Here is a 21283-nt window from a genome sequence, read left to right as displayed (position 1 = left end):
GGACGGGCATTAAATGCCCTTGTCCCCTGCCGTCAGAGTTAGGTAGGGGGCACTGTTGGTAGCGGTTGTACCAACCTGCGTTTTTACTTTTTTACCCCTCTCTCTATGCTGCCACTTGTCGGTGACCCCTTTAGACTATAAAAGGGAGGCCCATGCGCACGTAGAAGGGGTTCGACTCATTCGACACTACAACACACCCACGCTCTCGAGCAAGAACAGAATAGAAACACAAAGCAGCAGTAGGGGTTTTATCTCTCCGGAGAGCTCCGAAGCTGGGTAAAATCCCTCGCGTGCTTTCGCCTCGATCTGCTCTTCGTGCGCCCTCCGCTCCCTGCCGGACCGAGAAGGGGCTCCCTGCCCCATAGGTGTTCGTTTCCCACGACATAACTGATTTATGGATCATTTGTTATGCATGATCTTACAGAAAAGAATACCCAACTATCCCAGGAGCTTCAAGAGTGCAAGGCCCAACTTGAGGCCGCACTAGCCGCCACAGGGGGAGCCACAGAGACCCCCTCCGGTAATATATACTTCGAAATATAAGTAGTTTGTGAAGCGCGGCGTGTGTATAAGTCTGACAGTAATATTGCAGATGGTGCCGGACTAGATCCGGACAGGCAACAACTACTGCGCCGGTTAAAGGCCGGCGAGAGTGTGCTTACAAGGGTGAGGCAAGAGAAAAATAATCTCCAAGATGCCAACACCCAGCTGGGTGAGGAACTGAAGGATGTTCGAGCCCAGCTGTCTGACTCCGTTAAGGAGAATCGGCGACTTCGTCGCGGCATTTATAGTAAGTGCTTGAGCGAACTTTTGAAAAGAAGAGTTTGATGAGGAAGTCGATTAACAGAAATATGTCTGTAGGTATGCTCACAGGTCGTCTTGCAGAGGAAATGCCCGGTTCAACGGGTGTCCTACTTCCCGAGCTGCTGCAACTGCACGGACGAGTTCGGCAAGTGATGAGAGGCGTCGCCCAGGCCTTGTGGCCATCCATCTCCCTACCCGAAGGCCTTGGAGAGCTTGCAGAGAAGCTTCAGGGAGCACGGCGGTGCTTCCGGCTATGGAAGATATCGGCCTGCCGTCAAGGCGCCAGGGAGGCCTGGCCCATGGTGAAGACGTGGTACACGAAGGCTAACCCAAACAACATGGCCGAGGTCGGACCTGTGGGGCCCGATGGGAAGGAGATCCCTATGAGCTTAGTGTACGGCCAAGTAGAGTTGGCCGCAAAGTATTCCCAGTGGGACTATAAACTAGACAGCCTATTAGATGGTATTGAAGAGGAATACGACCAGTCAATTTGACTATGTAATTTAAAATGACATGTAAAATGCCTTCTAGCCGGATTGTAGATCATTTGTCGTAGCGGACCTTTTCGCTTCAACCTCGGGACCCGACAGTCCGGAGTGTGTCCGAATACCCTCGCAGTTATATAAAAAACCAGGGCATGCGTGGAGACCAGGCGTAGGGGTCATTAGTGCTTTTATCAGACAAGTGCCCAACTAGTTATGTTATATTACATGGTTAGTAAGAAACATCTTCCAGGGAGAATAGTTCCGTTAGGGGTTCCTTTCCCTGGGAGGCATGCCCTGAAGTGCATGTCCGGACTGCGAAAAAAGCAGGAAAGCATCTGGGGGCAGATAAATAAATAGGTAATAAATCATCTTTTAGTTCACCGGCCGAATATTCCCTTAAGAACGCTAGCTTTCGGCTTCACTCAGTCTGAGGTACACATCCGGCTGACCCGGCAGTAACAATCGCAGAGGTGCTCCCTTTACCACCTAGCCGAACAATCGGGAACGTAGGGGTAAGCACAGGAGCCAGGCAACCCAGCTTGTCCAAAACTTAAGTCATACCGATGCATATAATGGTGAATAAAAGTTACATGCGGAAGTGTGACACATGTATTGGGCATAAGGCCCGTATAAATAAGCTTATGTTAAAGAAGCCCCCAGGTATAATGAGCGCGAGTAGCACGTCAAGTGTGTGCGAACAATGCGCAGACGAACCTCCAAAGGCTTTGAGAAAAATGAGGGAGAAGGAGAGAAATAAAAGACAACTAAAGTATAAAATGTAAACGGAGGAAGGAGACGAACTCAGAGTCCGGCGCTAGGCGTAGAATCTTCGGAGACGGGCTGCGTTCCATGGGTTCGGCTCGAGTCGGTTATCCGATGCGTTTCACAGACGGTACGCTCCGCCAGTCAGGACTTGGTCGATGATGAAGGGACCTTCCCATTTGGGCTTGAGTTTGTCCTTTTTCTTGTCCGACAGGCGTAGAACTAGTTCGCCAACACTGTAAGTTTTGGCCCATACTTCTCTGCTTTGATATCTTCGAGCCTGCTGTTGATAGAATGCGGAACGAGCTTTTGCCACATCGCGTTCCTCCTCTAAGGCGTCCAAACTGTCCTGCCGATCTAACTCAGCTTCTCTTTCTTCGTACATGCGCATGCGAGGTGAGTCATCAATTATGTCGCAGGGCAAAACTGCCTCTGCGCCGTATACCATAAAAAATGGTGTGAATCCGGTAGTGCGATTCGGCGTGGTCCACAGCCCCCAGAGTACGGAGTCGAGCTCCTCTACCCAGTGCGGGTTAGATTCCTTGAGGGACCGCACTAGTCTGGGTTTAATGCCGCTCATGATTAGACCATTTGCTCGTTCGACTTGACCGTTAGTTTGAGGGTGATAGACTGAAGTGTAGTCGAGCTTGATGCCCATGTTTTTGCACCAGAGTTTAACCTCGTCGGCCGTGAAGTTCGTGCCATTGTCAGTGATGATGCTATGGGGGACGCCGTAACGGTGTACTACCCCTGATATGAAGTCTATCACGGGTCCGGATTCGGCCGTCTTAACTGGCTTGGCCTCTATCCATTTGGTGAATTTATCCACCATGACCAAAAGGTATTTTTGCTTGTGGGTTCCTCCTTTAAGGGGTCCAACCATGTCAAGCCCCCAGACCGCGAACGGCCAGGTCGTGGGTATAGTTTTGAGGGCGGCGGGTGGCATGTGGCTTTGATTAGCAAAGAGCTGGCAACCGACGCATTGTTGGACTAAGTCCTGAGCATTTGCCCGGGCCGTTAGCCAATAAAATCATGTATGGAAGGCCTTGCCTACAAGGGCCCGGGCTGCAGCGTGGTGCCCATCGAGTCCGGCATGAATTTCAGCCAAAAGATTTCGCCCTTCCTCTTCGGAGATACACCTTTGAAGGACTCCGGTTGTGCTTTTCTTATAAAGCTCTCCCTCATGGACCTTATAGGCTTTAGATCGCCGTACTATGCAGCGGGCCTCATTTTGGTCCTCGGGAAGTTCCTGCCTAGTTAAGTAGGCTAGGAATGGTTCAGTCCACGGGGCAATGACTGCCATTATTTCGTGGGCTGAATGTGTTATTTCGTTGGCAGAAGCACCGATTGTGTCAGAATGTTCGGTGTTGGGTGGCGCGGTTGGGTCCAGATTGTTGTTTCCGGACTCCCCTTTCCGTAGTACGGATGGCTTGAACAACCGCTCTAGGAAGATATTGGGAGGGACGGCATCGCGCTTTGCGCCGATGCATGCCAATATGTCCGCCGCCTGGTTATTATCCCGGGCTATATGGTGAAATTCAAGCCCCTCAAACCGAGCTGACATTTTTAGGACGGCGTTACGGTAAGCTGCCATTTTTGGATCCTTGGTGTCGAAGTCCCCATTTATTTGGGATATCATGAGGTTCGAATCCCCGCGCACCTCTAGCCGTTTAATGCCCATGGAGACCGCCATCCGGAGGCCATGTAGAAGGGCCTCATATTCGCCTGTGTTTGTTGGAGTCCGTGTACATTATCTGGAGTACGTATTGAACTGTGTCTCCGGTTGGGGATGTCAGGATGACACCAGCCCCCAGGCAGGCCAACATTTTGGAGCCGTCGAAGTGCATGATCCAATTGGAATATGCGCCGTACTCTTTAGGGAGTTCGGCTTCAGTCCATTCGGCGACAAAGTCGGCCAAAACCTGCAACTTAATAGCTCGCCGTGGTTTGTAGGTTATGTCGAACGGGAGGAGCTCGATGGCCCATTTTGCAATCCGGCCAGTCGCGTCGCGGTTGTTTATAATGTCATTAAGAGGTACTTCAGAGGCTACTGTTATCGAACACTCTTGAAAGTAGTGTCACAGCTTCCGGGATGCCGTGAACACCGCGTACGCTATCTTTTGCTAATGTGGATACCGGGACTTGCATGGAGTTAGGACAGTGGACACGTAGTAAACTGGTTTTTGAAGGGGGAACTTGTGTCCGTCCGTTTCTCGTTCGACGACGAGCACCGCGCTTACAAATTGATGTGTTGCCGCGATATATAATAACATTGGTTCGCCCATGTTGGGCGCGGCCAGGACCGGATTTGTTGCCAATATGGCTTTTATTTCTTCGAGTCCGGCCGTGGTGGCATCCATCCACTCGAAGTGTTCGGTGCGCCGGAGGAGGCGATAAAGGGGTAATGCCTTTTCTCCCAATCGGGAGATAAAGCAGCTTAGAGCCACCACACATCCAGTCAATTTTTGTATTTGTTTGAGGTCTTTTGGGATATCCAATTGTGACAGAGCTCGGATCTTGGCTGGGTTTGCTTCAATTCCTCTACCGGATACAATGAAGCCCAAGAGTTTTCCGGCTGGTACGCCGAAGACACATTTTTCCGGATTCAGCTTAATGTCGTATGTTCGGAGATTGTCGAATGTGAGCCTTAAATCGTCTACTAGTGTTTCGACATGCTTGGATTTGACGACCACATCGTCTACGTATGCCTCCACTGTTTTGCCGATCTGGTTTGCCAGACATGTCTGAATCATGCGCTGATATGTTGCGCCGGCGTTTTTGAGCCCGAAGGGCATTGTGTTGAAGCAGAATGGGCCGTATGGAGTGATGAATGCCGTTGCGGCTTGGTCTGGCTCCGCCATCTTGATTTGGTGGTAGCCGGAGTATGCGTCGAGGAAGCACAATGAATCATGCCCTGCGGTAGCGTCGATAATTTGATCAATGCGGGGGAGGGGGAATGGATCCTTCGGGCAAGCCTTGTTAAGGTCCTTGAAGTCGACACATAGGCGCCAGGATTTATCCTTCTTTGGTACCATCACCAGGTTTGCTAGCCAGTCCGGATGTTTTATATCTCTGATGAATCCGGCTTCCAAAAGTTTGGCTAGCTCCTCTCCCATGGCCTGTCTCTTGGGTTCGGAAAAACGCCGAAGAGCCTGTTTGACTGGCTTGAATCCTTTTAGGATATTTAGGCTGTGCTCGGCCAGCCGGCGTGGGATTCCTGGCATGTCTGAGGGGTGCCAGGCGGAGATGTCCCAATTTTCACGTAGGAATTCTCGTAGTGCGGCGTCTACATCAGGGTTTAACTATGCCCCAATGGAGGCCGTCTTTGTAGGGTCCGTTGGATGGACTTGGAATTTGACTATTTCGTCCGCTGGCTAAAAAGAGGTGGACTTGGATCTCTTATCGAGTATCACATCGTCCCTGTTCACTGTGGAGCGCAACGCAGTGAGTTACTCAGCCGCTAGGGCTTCGGATAGTGCCTCGAGGGCTAGTGCGGCTGTCTTATTTTCGGCGCGGAGTGCTATGTCCGGATCACTGGCAAGAGTGATGATTCCGTTGGGCCTGGGCATTTTGAGCTTCATGTACCCATAATGGGGTATAGCTTGAAAAATTGTGAATGCCTCTCGCCCTAATAAAGCGTGATATCCGCTGCTGAACGAGGCCACTTGGAACGTGACCTCCTCGGAACTGTAATTGTCCGGCGAGCCGAACACCACATCCAGTGTAATTTTTCCTGTGCAGCATGCTTCCCGACTAGGGATTATTCCTCTAAAGGTTGTGCTGCTTCGCTCAATGCGGCTCCAGTCTATTTCCATTTTTCGAAGGGTTTCCTCGTAAATGAGGTTTAATCCAAAGCCACCATCCATGAGTACCTTGGTAAGGCGAAAGCCGTCCACTATTGGACTGAGGACCAATGCGGCTGGTGCTCGGGCTGTTCGGAATTTAGGTTCGTCACTGGCGTTAGCCGTGTCACTCCATGGATTTATTATTGCTACTTGGTGGACTTCGGCAAGGCTGCGGAGTGTTCGTTTCCGCATATTATTTGATGCGAAAGTCTCGAGGACTGTTAATACCGTACTGGTGTTGCTGGGCTGGTTCTCTGGAGCTAGAAGCTCTTCGCCACTTTTGGCCACCTGCCGTAGTATCCAACATGCTCGAAGGCTATGAGTTGGAGTGGCGCCCTCTGTACTATGAATTTTGCAGGGTCCATTAAGCCATCTCTCTAGTACAGTTCCGTGCCCTTTAGGTTTTTTTTTGCTTTTTGGTATTTAACCCAGGTGCCTGGCGATGATGCACCCTTTGATTTCGGACTAGAGTTGTATTCGGGGCCGGATTATCCCAAAATTTGGTTTCGGTTTTCCAGGCGCTCTCCATCGCACAGTACTTTCGTACTATGGACACCAAGTCGGCAAAGCGTGTAATTTCACGATGACTTATGGCGTTTAGGATTCCCTTGTCCGTGCAATTATTGCAGAAAAGTGAAATTGTGTCTTCCTCGCGGCAGTCCTTTATCCTGTCCATAACTAAGAGGAATCTGGCCCAGTAATGGTGTACTGTTTCAGCGGGCTCTTGCCGGGTTCGGGATAGATCGCTTATGTTTGGGTGGGCGGGTGGAATTAAGTTCGGAACCCCGTCCAATCTAAGACTCAAGGGCTGAAAAGTTTCCGAACTTGGAAGCTTGGGTTTTTGGATATTGTCCAATGAATCCAGCCCGCTGCCTGACTTTAGGTTCAGGACTTGATCGACGTCCGTCCCTCCGTGGGAATCCGGCATGGAGGGGTCGGGAATCCGTATATAGCTAGTCCTTAATATAGAAGAAGGGTCGACGTACTGTTCCTCTACCACAGCAACATGGTGGGTAGCCTGGGGAGAGTTGATCTCTCTCAGATCGGTTTTAGGCCCAATCTGATCATAGTCTGTAGCGACTCCCAGGGCGGCGATGCGATCCAAGAGCTCGTTTAAGGAGGAGAGCTCCATCGGATCTAGCCGCTCGGCAAGTTCCGAGTTAACGTGAAGATTGCTTTCGATGACCCGAGAAGTCATCGTCGGCGTGGCGGCCGAACAGGCGGTCATAAGAAAACCGCCTAGTCGGAGAGATTGGCCGATGGCCAAAGCTCCTTTAGCAATGGTGCCGTCTTTAAAGACGGGACGAGGCATCCTTCCTGATGGCGACGGCACAGAGGACCTCTCAATGAAAGCACCAATATCGGTGTCAAAATCGGCGGATCTCGGGTAGGGGGTCCCGAACTGTGCGTCTAGGCGGATGGTAACAGGAGACAAGGGACACGATGTTTTTACCCAGGTTCGGGCCCTCTCGGTGGAGGTAAAACCCTAATTCTGCTCTATTAATATTGATGATATGGGTAGTACAAGAGTAGATCTACCACGAGATCAGAGAGGCTAAACCCTAGAAGCTAGCCTATGGTATGATTGTTGTTCGTCCTACGAACCAAATCCCTCCGGTTTATATAGACACCGGAGAGGGTTAGGGTTACACAGAGTCGGTTACAATGGTAGGAGATCTACATACCCGTATTGCCAAGCTTGCCTTCCACGCCAAGGAAAGTCCCATCCGGACACGGGACGGAGGCTTCAATCTTGTATCTTCATAGTCGAGGAGTCCGGCCAACGGTGATAGTTCGGCTATCCGGACACCCCCTAATCCGGGACTCCCTCACAAACCTTAGCACATTATTTTTATAATACAATCGAATTGTACAACGAGATAATTATTCTTGATGAAATGTTTCTGTAATCAAGATTCACAAAGTTTCCGTGAGCATGAACAAAGCTCAAGGCTAGCTCCCACTTCAACAATGCTGGTCTCTCTCACTTTCACTTTCCTTTTTCAAAAGTTTTGGGTTCCCCTCTTTATTTTTTTGTTTTTAAACTATAAGAAAGCACACAACAGAAATAAATGACTCTCTAAAACTTCCGGGTTGTCTCCCTGGCAGCGCTTTCTTTAAAGCCACTAAGCTAGGCATATAGTGCTCAAGTAATGAATCCACCCGGATCCCAAGGTATATCAAAGCCAATTTTAATTAACAATGATTTGTAATTTAGTAGTGACAAAGTAACATAAATCATGCAACAACAAAGTCTAACTCTCTTCCAATGCATCGGCATGTCATAAAAGAACAATTCATGCACACATAGTAAAGGCCAATGCATAGTATAAGCAGTTTCTTGCAATTTTATCATATTGGAAACATAGAGAGGTGGAGAAATAGTACCTCTCTCATAATAATTGCAAGTAGGAGGAGCAAGCACATGCATATTACATTTATCAAAATCATCATGTGCAATGGTAAAAGGTAGCCCATCAATATAATCCTTAATAAGCACAAACTTCTCCGATATAGTGTAATTTGGAGAATTCAAAAAGATAATAGGACTATCATGCATGGGTGCAATAGAAACAATTTCATGTTTAACATAAGGAACTATAGCAAGTTCATATCCATAAGCATAATTCATATTGGCATCTTGGCCACAAGCATAGCAAGCATCATCAAAAAGGGATATTTCAAACAAATTCAAGGGATCATAGCAATCAACCTTAGGTAAGCACGAAGGGGAATTAAATAATGTATGAGTTGGAGGGTTACTCTCATTAGAAGGTGGGCACGGGTAGCTAATCCGCTCTTCCTCCTTTTGTTCTTTGCTCTCCTCATCATCTTTTTCATCCAATGAGCTCACAGTTTCATAAATTTCTTCTTCCATAGCTTCCTGCAAAATATTAGTCTCTTCTTGGACAGCGGAGACTTTCTCAATAAATGCATTAATATTGTAATTGTATTCATAATTTTCATAGCAATATCTAAGTATAGCAAGATTTTCTGGTCTATAAACTGAATCATCAAAATCATCAAACGCTTTAAACATAGATTCAACCTCATAAGCACCCATAAAAGAAACAAATTCTTCTATTTGTTCCACGTCATAGTAATCAAAGATACCATTAGCATAAGAAGCTAAGGTTTCATTATCATTGAATTTGCATGAAAAGGGAAGGTGTGGAGACTTCATCCTAGAGAAGCAAGTATAATCATGCAACAAGCATAGTTGCCTAGCATACCACTTCAATAGTTGAATTTGATCCCATAATAGTTTCCCTTTTTGTGTCAAGCGACAATCCCTAAAGTATTCACATTGATCCAACATTACTCCCATAACATAATTGAGTTGGGTTTTCTCAGGATTTTCAAAGTAGTACATAATATCTTGAACATAACGAGCATCGAGGGTTTTAGGAGGTTCCCCATCTCCATGAGTAGCAAGTACAACTAATTTTTTTGGTATTTCGTGTTCCATATCCATAACTAAAGATAGAGAACAACTAAGAACAGCAAATAAAAATTACTTAGTGATAAAGCAAACAAGCACACACGAGAATATTCACCCCACGCTATGACTCCCCGGCAACGGCGCCAGAAAAAGGTCTTGATAACCCGCAAGTATACGGGATAGTTGTAGCCTCTTTCGATAAGTAAGAGTGTCGAACCCAACGAGGAGCTAAAGGTAGAACGAATACTCTCTCAAGTCCTATCGGCCACTGATACGACTCTACGCACGCTTGACGTTCGCTTTACCTTGAACAAGTATGAAACTAGAAGCACTTTGTAGGTGTTGTTAGATAACTTTGCAAGATAATAAAGAACATATAAATAAAAAGTAGGGGCTGTTTAGATAAAGATGAAATAAAGTAAATATAGTGAGTGTCGAAAAGTGGTGGTAGGAGTTGTGAAAGTGTCCCTAAGCAATTGACTACGTTACTAGACCGATAGCAAGTATCATGTGGGAGAGGCTACTACTAGCATGTCATCCCTAACTTGGAATTCTATGCACTTATGATTGGAACTATTAGCAAGCATCTGCAACTACTAACGTTCATTAAGGTAAAACCCAACCATAGCATTAATATATATTGGCCCCCCTTCAATAATGTATGCATCAATTTCTATGCTAGGTTGAAGCTACTGTCACTCTAGCCCTCCAATACATAGTCCTATCAACATACAACTAACCCTATGGTGTGATCCACACGTGCGCTCATATGATGGGCACCAAAGGACAGCAACATAACCACAAGCAAATTAAATCAATCATAGCAATTCATCAACCACCAATAGGACAACGAAAATCTACTCGGACATCATAGGATGGCAACACATCATTGGAAAATAATATGAAGCATAAAGCACCATGTTCAAGTAGAGGGTACAGCAGGTTGCGGGAGAGTGGACCGCTATAGATAGAGGGGGGGGGGGAAGGTGATGGAGATGTTGGTGAAGATGACGGCAGTGTTGGTGAAGATCGCGGTGATGATGATGGCCCCCGGCGGCATTCCGGCGACACCGGAAGCAAGGGGGAGAGAGCCCAATTTGTTCTTGTTCTTACTTGACCTTCTCCCTAGATGGAAGAAGGGTTTCCCCTCTGGTCCTTGGCTCCCATGGCATGGGAGGGGCGAGAGCCCCTCCAAGATTGGATCTATCTCTCTGTTTCTGCGTTCTCAGATTCTACCCCTTCACCGTTTCTTAAATATCCGGAGATCCGTAACTCCGATTGGGGTGAATCTTTCGCCCAGATTTTTCTCGTAAAATTAGCTTTCTTGTGCCAAAAGAAGAGCGTCAACCGCCTTACGGGTGGCCCACGAGAGCCCAGGGCGCGCCCCCCTATCTCGTGGCCACCCCGGACACCGTTTCGCGTTGATTCTTCCTCCCAAAAATCATAAATATTCCAAAATAATTCTCCATTCATTTTTATCCCGTTTGGACTCCGTTTGATATTGGGTTTCTACGAAACAAAAAACATGCAACAGATAGGAACTGGCACTGGGCACTGGATTAATATGTTAGTCCCAAAAATAGTATAAAAAGTTGCCAAAAGTATATGAAAGTTGAAGAATATTGGCATGGAACAATCAAAAATTATAGATACGACGGAGACGTATCATAGACACACCTGAGAATCCCAATGATATTTCTATCTCTGATGCTGAAACACAATCAGGTGATGAACATGAACCTAGTGATAATGTTAATAATAATGTTCATGTTGATGCTCGACCTAGCAAAAACAATGAAGTAGAGATTGAACCTGCTGTTCATCTTGATAACCCACAATCAAAGAATAAAGGTTATGATAAGAGAGATTTGGTTGCTAGGAAGCACGGTAGAGAAAGAGAACCATGGGTTCAGAAACCCACCCCTTTCCTCCTAAACCATCCAAGACAAAGGATGATGAGGATTTTGAGCGCTTTGCTGAAATGATTAGACCTATTTTCTTACGTATGCGCTTAACTGAAATGCTTAAAGTAAATCCTTATGCCAAGTATATGAAGGATATCATCACAAATAAAATAAAGATACCGGAGGCTGAAATTTCCACCATGCTTGCTAATTACAGTTTTAAGGGTGGAATACCAAAGAAACTTGGAGATCCGGGTGTACCAACTATACCATGCTCCATTAAAAGAAATTATGTTAGAACTGATTTATGTGATCTTGGAGCCAGTGTTAGTGTTATGCCTCTGTCTTTATATCGTAGACTTGAATTGAATAAGTTGACACCTACTGAAATATATTTGCAAATGGCTGATAAATCAACTGCTATACCTGTCGGTATTTGTGAGGATGTGCCTGTTGTGGTTGCAAATGTCACTATCTTAACGGACTTTGTCATTCTTGATATTCCTGAGGACGATAGTATGTCTATTATCCTTGGTAGACCTTTTCTGAATACTGCAGGGGCTGTTATTGATTGCAACAAAGGCAATGTCACTTTTCATGTTAATGGTAATGAGCATACGGTACACTTTCCGAGGAAACAATCTCAAGTTCATAGCATCAATTCTATTGGAAAAGTTCCAACTATTATTATTGGAGGTTTTGAATTTCCTCTCCCTACTATCAAGAAAAAGTATGATATTCTTATTGTTGGGGATTTTCATATCCCCGTTGAGGTAACTTAGTGTTATTTGAAATTTCTCCGGTTCCGTGTTATTCAGATTGAGTTTGTTAACAAGACTTGATCAACCTTGTTAGTGGATTCATTTTGATGATCACGAGATGGATGAAACTAGAAGGCACAACCTTCTGTACCCTCTTTTTACTTTTTGTTATTTAGAATAAATAAAGCAGAAATAGTATTATCCGTCTGTTTTCTGAATTATCCGTGCAATAAAAAATATCCCGAAAATAAAAGTGCTCCAAATGCCCTGCAAATTTAGAATGAGTTTTTATGGAATATTTTAGGATTTTAGGCACTGAAATCACTGCAGGAGGGGCAAGCACAAGGCCACGACAGTGGATGGCGCGCCCACCCCACCTGGGTGCGCCCCTGTCTCGTGGGCTCCTGGTGGGCCCCCTCCACTTATGCCAGCATCCACACACTTCATCTTCTACCCAAAAAAATCCCCATCTAGCTCTAGCATGAGTTCTAGCTCATTTTGCTGCGATTTTCGATCTCCTTGCTCAAAGCTCCATTCACAAAACTGCTTTGGGAGATTGTTGCTTGGTATGTGACTCCTCCATTGGTCCAATTAGTTTTTGTTCTAGTGCTTTATTCATTGCAAATTTTTGCTGCATAGGTGACCATGTTCTTGAGCTTGCATGTTAAATTTATGAGGTCCCAAGCAATTCTAATGCATGATATAGGCTCTAGGCACTTGTAAGAGTAGTTGCTACCAATCTCGTCTAGTTTTATTCACTTTTATTTTGAAGTTACTAAAATTTCAGAATTTTTTCAGAAAAAGAATTATGTCTAGGAGAATGTACCAAGGTGGTTCCTCGGTGAAGAAAAGGCCCAAGATTGCTACATGTGAGCAAGATGTTGAATTGCCGAGGGACGCAGATGTACGAGCTTGTGAGTGGCCATCCGATAATTTTATGGCCGAAGCAGGCTTTAAGGAGGAATTTGACGCGTTTGTGCGTAATGCCGAGCTGGAGGACTTCTTACAAGATAAGTGTCCTCAGTACTATCAATTGACTGATTCCTTTGTGCCGAGGTTTAAATATAACTGTGCGCGTAATTCTCCTAGTGTCATATTTGATATTTATGATACATCTTATACTATGGACCTAGAGGATTTTACAACTGCTTGCAAACTCCCGTAGTGGGGTAATATTAATGATCCTCACAAATCTGAATTTAAAGATTTCCTTGCTAGTATTACTATGGGAGAATCCAGGGATATTGCACAAGCTACCTTAGGGAACATTCATTTTCCTGCTATACATTATTTTGCTCTCTTCATTGGTAGATGCATTAACGGTAAAGACGAAGCATGTCATATGTGTGTCCCTGATCTGTGTGTCCTCAAGAGTGCTGTGTTAGGATATAAAGGTTATAATTTGGGGGCAATAGTTGCACGTAGGTTGCACAATAATAGTAGAAAGGGAGATTTATTTGGAGGAGTTTATGCAACCCGTGTGGCTAATTATCTTGGTATAGCCCCACGAGAGGAAGATATGTTGATACCTCCTGTTTATTTGGATTATGAAGCTATGGTCAATCATCAATTTCTAAGGAGGAACGAACAATTCCTCCAATATAGACTAATCTATGACAGACGCAACGTCGTCCATGTTACTCTTCCTGCTCCCCACCTTTTTGATTATCAGGCAAAAGGAAGATATGTTGTCACCAGGGAGGAAGCAGCTGAACACGAGGGAAGAGTGGAGGCAGCCCGCCAACACGCCGCAGCTCAGGAGGCGGTTGCCGCTGCATCTCAGTATGACCCCAGTTACACCTACGGATATCAGCGAGGCGGTCCTTGGTACTAGACCAACTTAGGCCAAAAGCCTAAGCTTGGGGGAATTCCAGCTTAGTCCAATGCACGTGCACTATTATTATTATACACATCATTCGGTCGTGCGAGTGAAAGGCAATAATGACGATATATGATGGACTTATTGAGATGAGAAAAGCTGGTATGAACTCGACCTCTCTTGTTTTTGAAAATATGATGAGTTCATCGTTTCTGATTCAACTTATTATGAACTAAACATATTTGCAATGACATTTAGATATTATAGTTGCTTGTGCCATGCTTGATTAGCTATGAGTTATAATGGTTTACCTTGCATGCCAACATGCTATTAAAATGATTATGATGTGGTATGATGGGATGGTATCCTCCTTTGAATGAACTGAGTGGCTCAACTTGGCACATGTTCACGCATGTAGTTGAAACAAATCAACATAGCCTTCATGATATTTATGTTCTTAGTAGATTATATCCTACTCATGCTTGTACTCGGTGTAAATTAATTTTAATGCATGTTTATGACTGTTGTCGCTCTTTCAGTTGGTCGCTTCCCAGTCTTTTGCTAGCCTTCACCTGTACTAAGTGGGAATACTTCTTGTGCATCCAAACTCCATAAACCTCAAAGTTTTTCCATATGAGTCCACTATACCTTCCTATATGCGGTATTTACCTGCCGTTCCAAGTAAATTTGTATGTGCCAAACTCCAAGCCTTCAAATGAAATTCTGTTTTGTATGCTCGAGTAGCCCATGTTTCAACTAGGGCTGCCTATATCTTCCATGCTAGGTGGGTTACTCTCAAGAGGAGTGGACTCCGCTCCTCATTCACGAGAAAGGGCCGGTAACCGGGATGCTGAAAGTGCAATCATGCCTTTACATCATGTTTTGATGTTGATGACAATATACATGTAGGGGACTAACAATGGTTGTTAAGTAAATCTCAGGTGTTAGTCCTCGGCTCATCGAGGTGTGTGGATCAAGGGCATACAAGTGTTTTTTTACTCAAGAATGAAGCATAGAAATTGATTTGATATTTGGTTTCTTAAGTATAGGATCTCACACTATTAAGAGGGGATCGGTAGGGTTAGCTAAAGACTTGCTCAGGTTCCAATAATTCTTTGCTTCAATAGGAAGTTAGGGTCACACGAATGAAAAACCATGTGCACATGTTATGTTCTGTCCCATGCCGGATGTCCGGGCTGTACCCCGGATGTCCGGGTCTCCCAGCCACGCCGGATGTCCGGTAATTTCTCCGGATGTCCGGGCCAGAGTTGGTTTGACACCAGTAGGCTTGCACGCTCATGACCGGACGACCGGGCTGCACCTCGGATGTCCGGGTCTCCCAGCCACGCCGGATGTCTGGTAATTTCTCCGGATGTCCGGCTCCCTGTCACTTTGACTCCAGTAGGTTTGCACGTTATTGACCGGATGTCCGGGCCTTGCTCCGGATGTCCGGGCCTTCCCGTGTCACCGGATGTCCGGGTCTGGCTCCAGATGTCCGGCCTCTCTGTTTCTCTCCTGGTTTCTTCTGTGTTCTTTTAAGTATCTTGCCAGCCCGGATGTCCGGCCACCCTGCCTGGATGTCTGGCCTGCCCATTTACTTATGATATAATGGCCACATTTGTGCTCAGACTATATATAGCTCTTCTTTCCCACGGGAAAGGATTGACCATTCACTTTGAACAAACCCTAGAACACTTCTCACTCTCTCTCTCATTCCTCCACACCAAATCTTAGATCCCCAAGGGATTTGAGAGCTTTGGAAAGAAGTTGTCTGATCAAGTGATAGATCCACTTCTCCTCCTTCTTTGCACCCAAGGAATTCGTGATTTGAGCAAGTCTTGAGCTGTTCCCCATCGATCTTGTTACTCTTGGAGGTTGGAGACTCCTAGGCGGTAGGAGTCTTTCAGATAGGAATCGACCTTTGTGATTACCCCCGGATAAGTTTGTGAGGGTTTGGAGACCAACCCAAGGTCTACCACTAGTGGTTGAGAAACGCCTTCGTGGTGTTGTCTCAAAGGGAGAATAGGGTGAGCCTTCGTGGCGTTGGTGTGCCTTCGTGGTAACACCCATCTCTCTAACGGTGACGTAGCTTCCCTCCAAGGAAGTGAACATCGGCATACATCCTCGTCTCCCGGAGTTGCGGTTATTCCTAAGCCTAACTCTCTACTTGTGGTTACTTTTCTCTTAGCACTTACTTATATCATATTGTGCTTGTTTACTTACATACTTGGGTTTCTTGTTTATCTTGCTTAACACTTAGTACTACACTTACAATTGTTAGGCTCACTTTCATATTCCGCATTAGTGCCTAAAATTGCTAAGTAACAATTAAAATTTGTAGTTGTTCCTATTCACCCCCCCTCTAGGTCCATCTCGATCCTTTCAATTGGTATCAGAGCCTCGTGCTGTATTCTTGTGGCTTAACCGCCCTAGAGCGAGATGAACCCGGATGGGACTCCCCTGGTTGCAGATCCTATGGATAAAGGCGAGGCTTCTTCTGAAGTCAAGTCCTTTACATCTGAGGATCTGGAATGGGCCCTTGCTAAGCAAAAAGAGGAGCATGAGGCTTCTCTTGAGGCCTTGGTCCAACTGAGATTAGCCACGTTGTCCATGATGCTTGCACCACTCTCGGGTGGTGCGACTTCGAGGCCAACCGTGCCTACTTCGTCACTTGGTCAACAACCTCCTAGCAATGAACACACCAGCGTTCCTTGGCTTTATGCAAGACCTCAGGTTGAGAAACCGAGATATAATCCTCAAGGCAAACCTCCTTTACTTAGTGCCACTTCCGATTTTGCTTTGTGGAGAGTTGCTATGCAGGATCATCTTCGACATGGAAACGATGAGATGCTGGAGATCTTGGAGTATGGCTATCATGTGGTTGATCCACAGAACCCTACACCAAGAGAAATTTATGACAAGAATCTCAATGACACTGCAATCATGTGTATAAGGAGAGGTATGAATGAAAAGCAAAGGAGACTGTTCATACACATCACAAGTGCCAAGGAACTATGGGAAAGTGTTATATGATCCAAGACTGGCACCTCTACCCTCCGGAGTGCTCAATATGAAATTGCCAAGGGGCAATTGCAAAACTTTTGTATGGAGAAAGGTGAAACCCCCAATCAACTCCATGAGCGCCTCATGACTCTCACTGCCGATATTGAGTCATGTGAGTGTGACAAGACACAAGATGGATTCAACATGACTAAGAGATTCCTTGTGGATAAGTTGCTTCATGCTCTTGCTCCATATCACCATCAAATGGTGTGGGACATAAGACAACACCATACCTTCAAGGAAATGACTACAGATGACATCATATCCACCTTTCAACTATTTGAAGAGTCAAAGGCTAATGCCACAAAACATCTTGCCATGCATGGTTCCCCATCATCAAAGGTCAATCTTGCATTGAAGGCCAAGCATGTATGTGAAGATGAGCAAAGTGAAGAAGAAGAAGATGATGATGATGATGAAGATGGTGATGAGATTGAATCCGACGAGGGCCCTTCATATGAAGACATGGCTCTCTTTGTCAAGAAGTTTAGCGCGGGAAAATTCAAGGGAAGATTTCAAAAGAAGAAAGTAAGAAAATGCTACAACTGTGAGGAAACCAACCACTTTTCCAATGAGTGCCCTTATGAGAAGAGAGAAGATAAACCAAGGTTTCCCAAGACCTTTCCTAAGAAGAAATTGCCAAATCCTTTGAACTCCAAGCTCAAGAAGAGAGATGGGAAAGCAATGGTTGCTCAAGAAGAATCCGATCCTGATGATGTTAGTGGTGTTGCCGGAGTTGCTCAAGACTCTCAAAACACTTTGAGGTTAGTAAACAAGAGTGGTGACGTGGTCACTTACAAATACATGAAAGATTACAAGGGCAACGCTCACAAGTGCCTAATGGCAAAGGCCATGATAGAAGATGGAGAGGACCAAATCTCTCCTGACAAGGTCAAGGTAACTCCACGATCAAATCCTCCTCTTTTCACTCCTTCTACTCCTAGTGATGAGTATCTTGATGCGGAGGATAGCTATGAGGATGATGATCTAGATGATCCTTTGCTTGCTAAACTTAATAAGTTCATGTGTTCCCTCAAAGGAAAGAAGCTCACTATGTTTTGCATGCTTATGGAGATGGTGAGTAAGCACACCATCACCATTAAGGAACTCAAAACCCTCGTCACCGAGGAAAAGTAAAAATGTAAAATCCTTGAGCGGAAAGTCCAATATGAGGAAACACGAAATGATGAACTATGCTTAAAAATTGGTGCAAATATTGATGTTCATACTTATGATCCTGCCTCCTTGAAAAAGGCCACTGACTCTTGCGAAGAGTTGATGAATGATAAATGTAAGCTTGTGAAGTCTCATGCTTCTCTCTCTAAGGATTGTGAGCTTTTATCCGTGTCTCTCAAGACTAAGGAAGGAGAGCTCACCGTTCTTATGAAGAGTTTTGAAATGCTCAAACTTACTTATCTTGAAACTCTAGCCAAGGCTTACTCTTCTCCTATTATAAATGTTGATGCTTGTACTACTAACTCTAGTAGTGATCTAGCATCTATTCTTGAGGAAAATAGATTTCTCAAGGCTCAAGTCGAGAAAGGTCTCATGACATGTGCTCAAGGGCAAAAGAATCTTGATGAGATATTGAGTCAACACAATGAGGTGTTTGCCAAAGAGGGACTTGGTTTTGACCCAAGCACAAGCAAGAAGAAGACACCCTCTCAAAAGTGCACAACCCCTCTAAAGGAAACATTTGTATGTGAAGGGCACAAGGAGAAAGGTAAGGTTGTGAGTGGGAAGGCCACAAGGGGCATGCCCACTCTCAACAAGCCTAAAGAATTCATGCCTCCATCTTATGTACTTTGTAATACTAAGGATGGAGAAGTCTTTGCAAAATTTGTTGGTCCTCGAAATGCATTCTGGTTTTATGCCATTTGGGTCCCTAAGACCCTTGTGACTAACTTGAGAGGTCCCATTGCAAAATGGGTGCCTCTAACCAAGTCTTAACTGTGTGTAGGTTGACTTCTCCGGTGGAGTGAAATGGGTGATTGATAGTGGATGTACAAATAATATGACCGGAGATAGCAAATTGCTCTACGATTTCATGGAAGTTATTCAACCATTTATGAGCATTATGTTTGGTGGAGGTTCAAAAGGACAGGTACTCGGGTTGGGCAAGGTGGCTATCACAAATGATATGTCGCTTGCAAATGTCATGCTTGTCCAATCCCTTAAATACCACTTGCTTTTTGTTCGCCAATTGGCTTCTGTTGGTTATGATACACTCTTTGGACTAACGGATGTGAAAGTCTTTAAGAGAGATACTCTCGAAGTGGCCTTTGTTGGAGAGTTGGATGGCAACCTTTACACGGTTGATTTCTCGAAAGAGAGCACATTCCATGCAACTTGTCTAATGGCCAAGGCTGACAAGGGGTGGCTATGGCATCGCCGGTTAGCCCATGTCGGAATGAGAAATCTTAAAGATCTCTTAAAGGGGAATCACATCCTTGGACTAACCAATGTCTCTTTTGAGAAAGATCGTGTGTGTAGTGCATGCATAGCTGGGAAGCAACATCAATCAAAGCACCCACCCAAGAACATAGTATCTACTTCAAGGCCCCTGGAGCTCCTTCATGTGGATCTTTTTGGGCCTCCTTCATGGGATAGTCTTGGTGGGAAAAAGTATGGGCTTGTCATTGTTGATGATTACTCAAGATATACATGGGTGTTCTTCCTCAAGTCCAAGGACGAAACCAAGATCACCTTCATTGATTTTGCCAAGCAAGCTCAACGCAAGTTTGACAAAGAAATCCTGGCAATAAGAAGTGACAATGGCTCTGAGTTCAAGAACTATACCTTGGAAGAATTCCTTAGTGATGAAGGGATTGAGCATCAATATTCAGCTCCATACACTCCTCAGCAAAATGGTGTAGCCGAAAGGAAGAACCGTACACTTGTAGAGATGGCAAGGTCCATGCTGGATGAATACAAGTCACCACATAGTTTTTGGGCCGAAGCTGTAAACACCGCATGCCATGCATCAAACTGGCTCTTCCTCCGCACTATATTGGAAAAGACCCCATATGAGCTTCTAACTGGGAACAAGCCAAATGTCAAGTACTTTCGTGTATTTGGGTGCAAATGTTTCATCCTCAACAAAAGAGAACGGTTAGGAAAATTTCAATCCAAAACAATTGAGGGTATATTTGTTGGCTATGGATCAAACTCTCATGCCTATAGAGTCTACAACAAATCCAATGGATGTGTTGTAGAAACTTGTGACGTGGTGTTTGATGAATTTAATGGCTCCCATGGGGAGCAAGTTGATCTAAGTGATGCAGGTGAAGAAGATTCTTCTCAAGACATTTTGACCATGGGTGTTGGTGCACTTCTTCCTATGGAACAGGAACCTCATGATGATGAAGAAGAAGATGGAAGTCTCACACATCATCAAACTACTTCAGCACCCATACCATCACAAGCTCCTAGTGCTCAACAAATGCCCTTAGCCCAAGTAGAAGAAGATGATCAAGTTCCTCTTCATGATAATCTTCAAGAACAAGATCATCATCAAGTGCAAGAACAAGAAAGTCCAATCATTGATGATGAACCTCAACAAATGCAATATAAACAAGAAGATCTTCCTCCACACATTAATGATCCATATGTTGAGGACGCAGATGATGGACATGAAGTTGAACATCGTGAAACCCTTACCTCTATCATGCCACGAGTGGCCGGTCGTGTTGATGTTGACAAAATTCTCACCAGCATATCGGAAGGTAGAGTCACTCGTAAACATTTGACAAACTTTTGTGCTCACTTCTCGTTTGTGTCTAGTATTGAGCCCATCAAGGTACAAGATGCATTGATGGACAACGATTGGCTAGTTGCTATGCAAGAAGAGTTGAATAGTTTTGAACGCAACCAAGTGTGATCATTAGTCAAGAGGCCACCTACCGAGCACAACGTCATTGGAACAAAATGGATTTTCAAGAACAAACAAGATGAGAATGGTGTAATCATCCTCAACAAGGCAAGGTTAGTGGCGCAAGGGTACTCACAAGTTGAAGGTTTGGACTTTGGTGAGACCTTTGCCCCAGTTGCCCGTCTTGAATCCATTCGCATCTTACTTGCTTATGCTGCTTTCAATGGTTTTACATTACATCAAATGGATGTGAAGAGTGCTTTCCTTAACGGTCCTCTACAAGAAGAAGTATATGTGTCACAACCACCTGGGTTCGTTGATCCCGATCACAAAGACTATGTGTACAAACTTCATAAGGCTTTGTATGGCCTCAAACAAGCACCTCGTGCTTGGTATGATCATTTAAAGAAGTTTCTACTCGATGATGGTTTTGTGAGAGGGGTGATCGATCCCACTCTTTTTACTAAGAGGGATAAGGGTGATTTGATCTTATGCCAAATCTATGTAGATGATATCATTTTTGGTTC

Source organism: Triticum aestivum, chromosome 2B (genome assembly GCF_018294505.1).
Source record: "Triticum aestivum cultivar Chinese Spring chromosome 2B, IWGSC CS RefSeq v2.1, whole genome shotgun sequence".
Classification (NCBI taxonomy): Eukaryota; Viridiplantae; Streptophyta; class Magnoliopsida; order Poales; family Poaceae; genus Triticum; species Triticum aestivum.
This window is presented reverse-complemented; position numbering follows the sequence as displayed.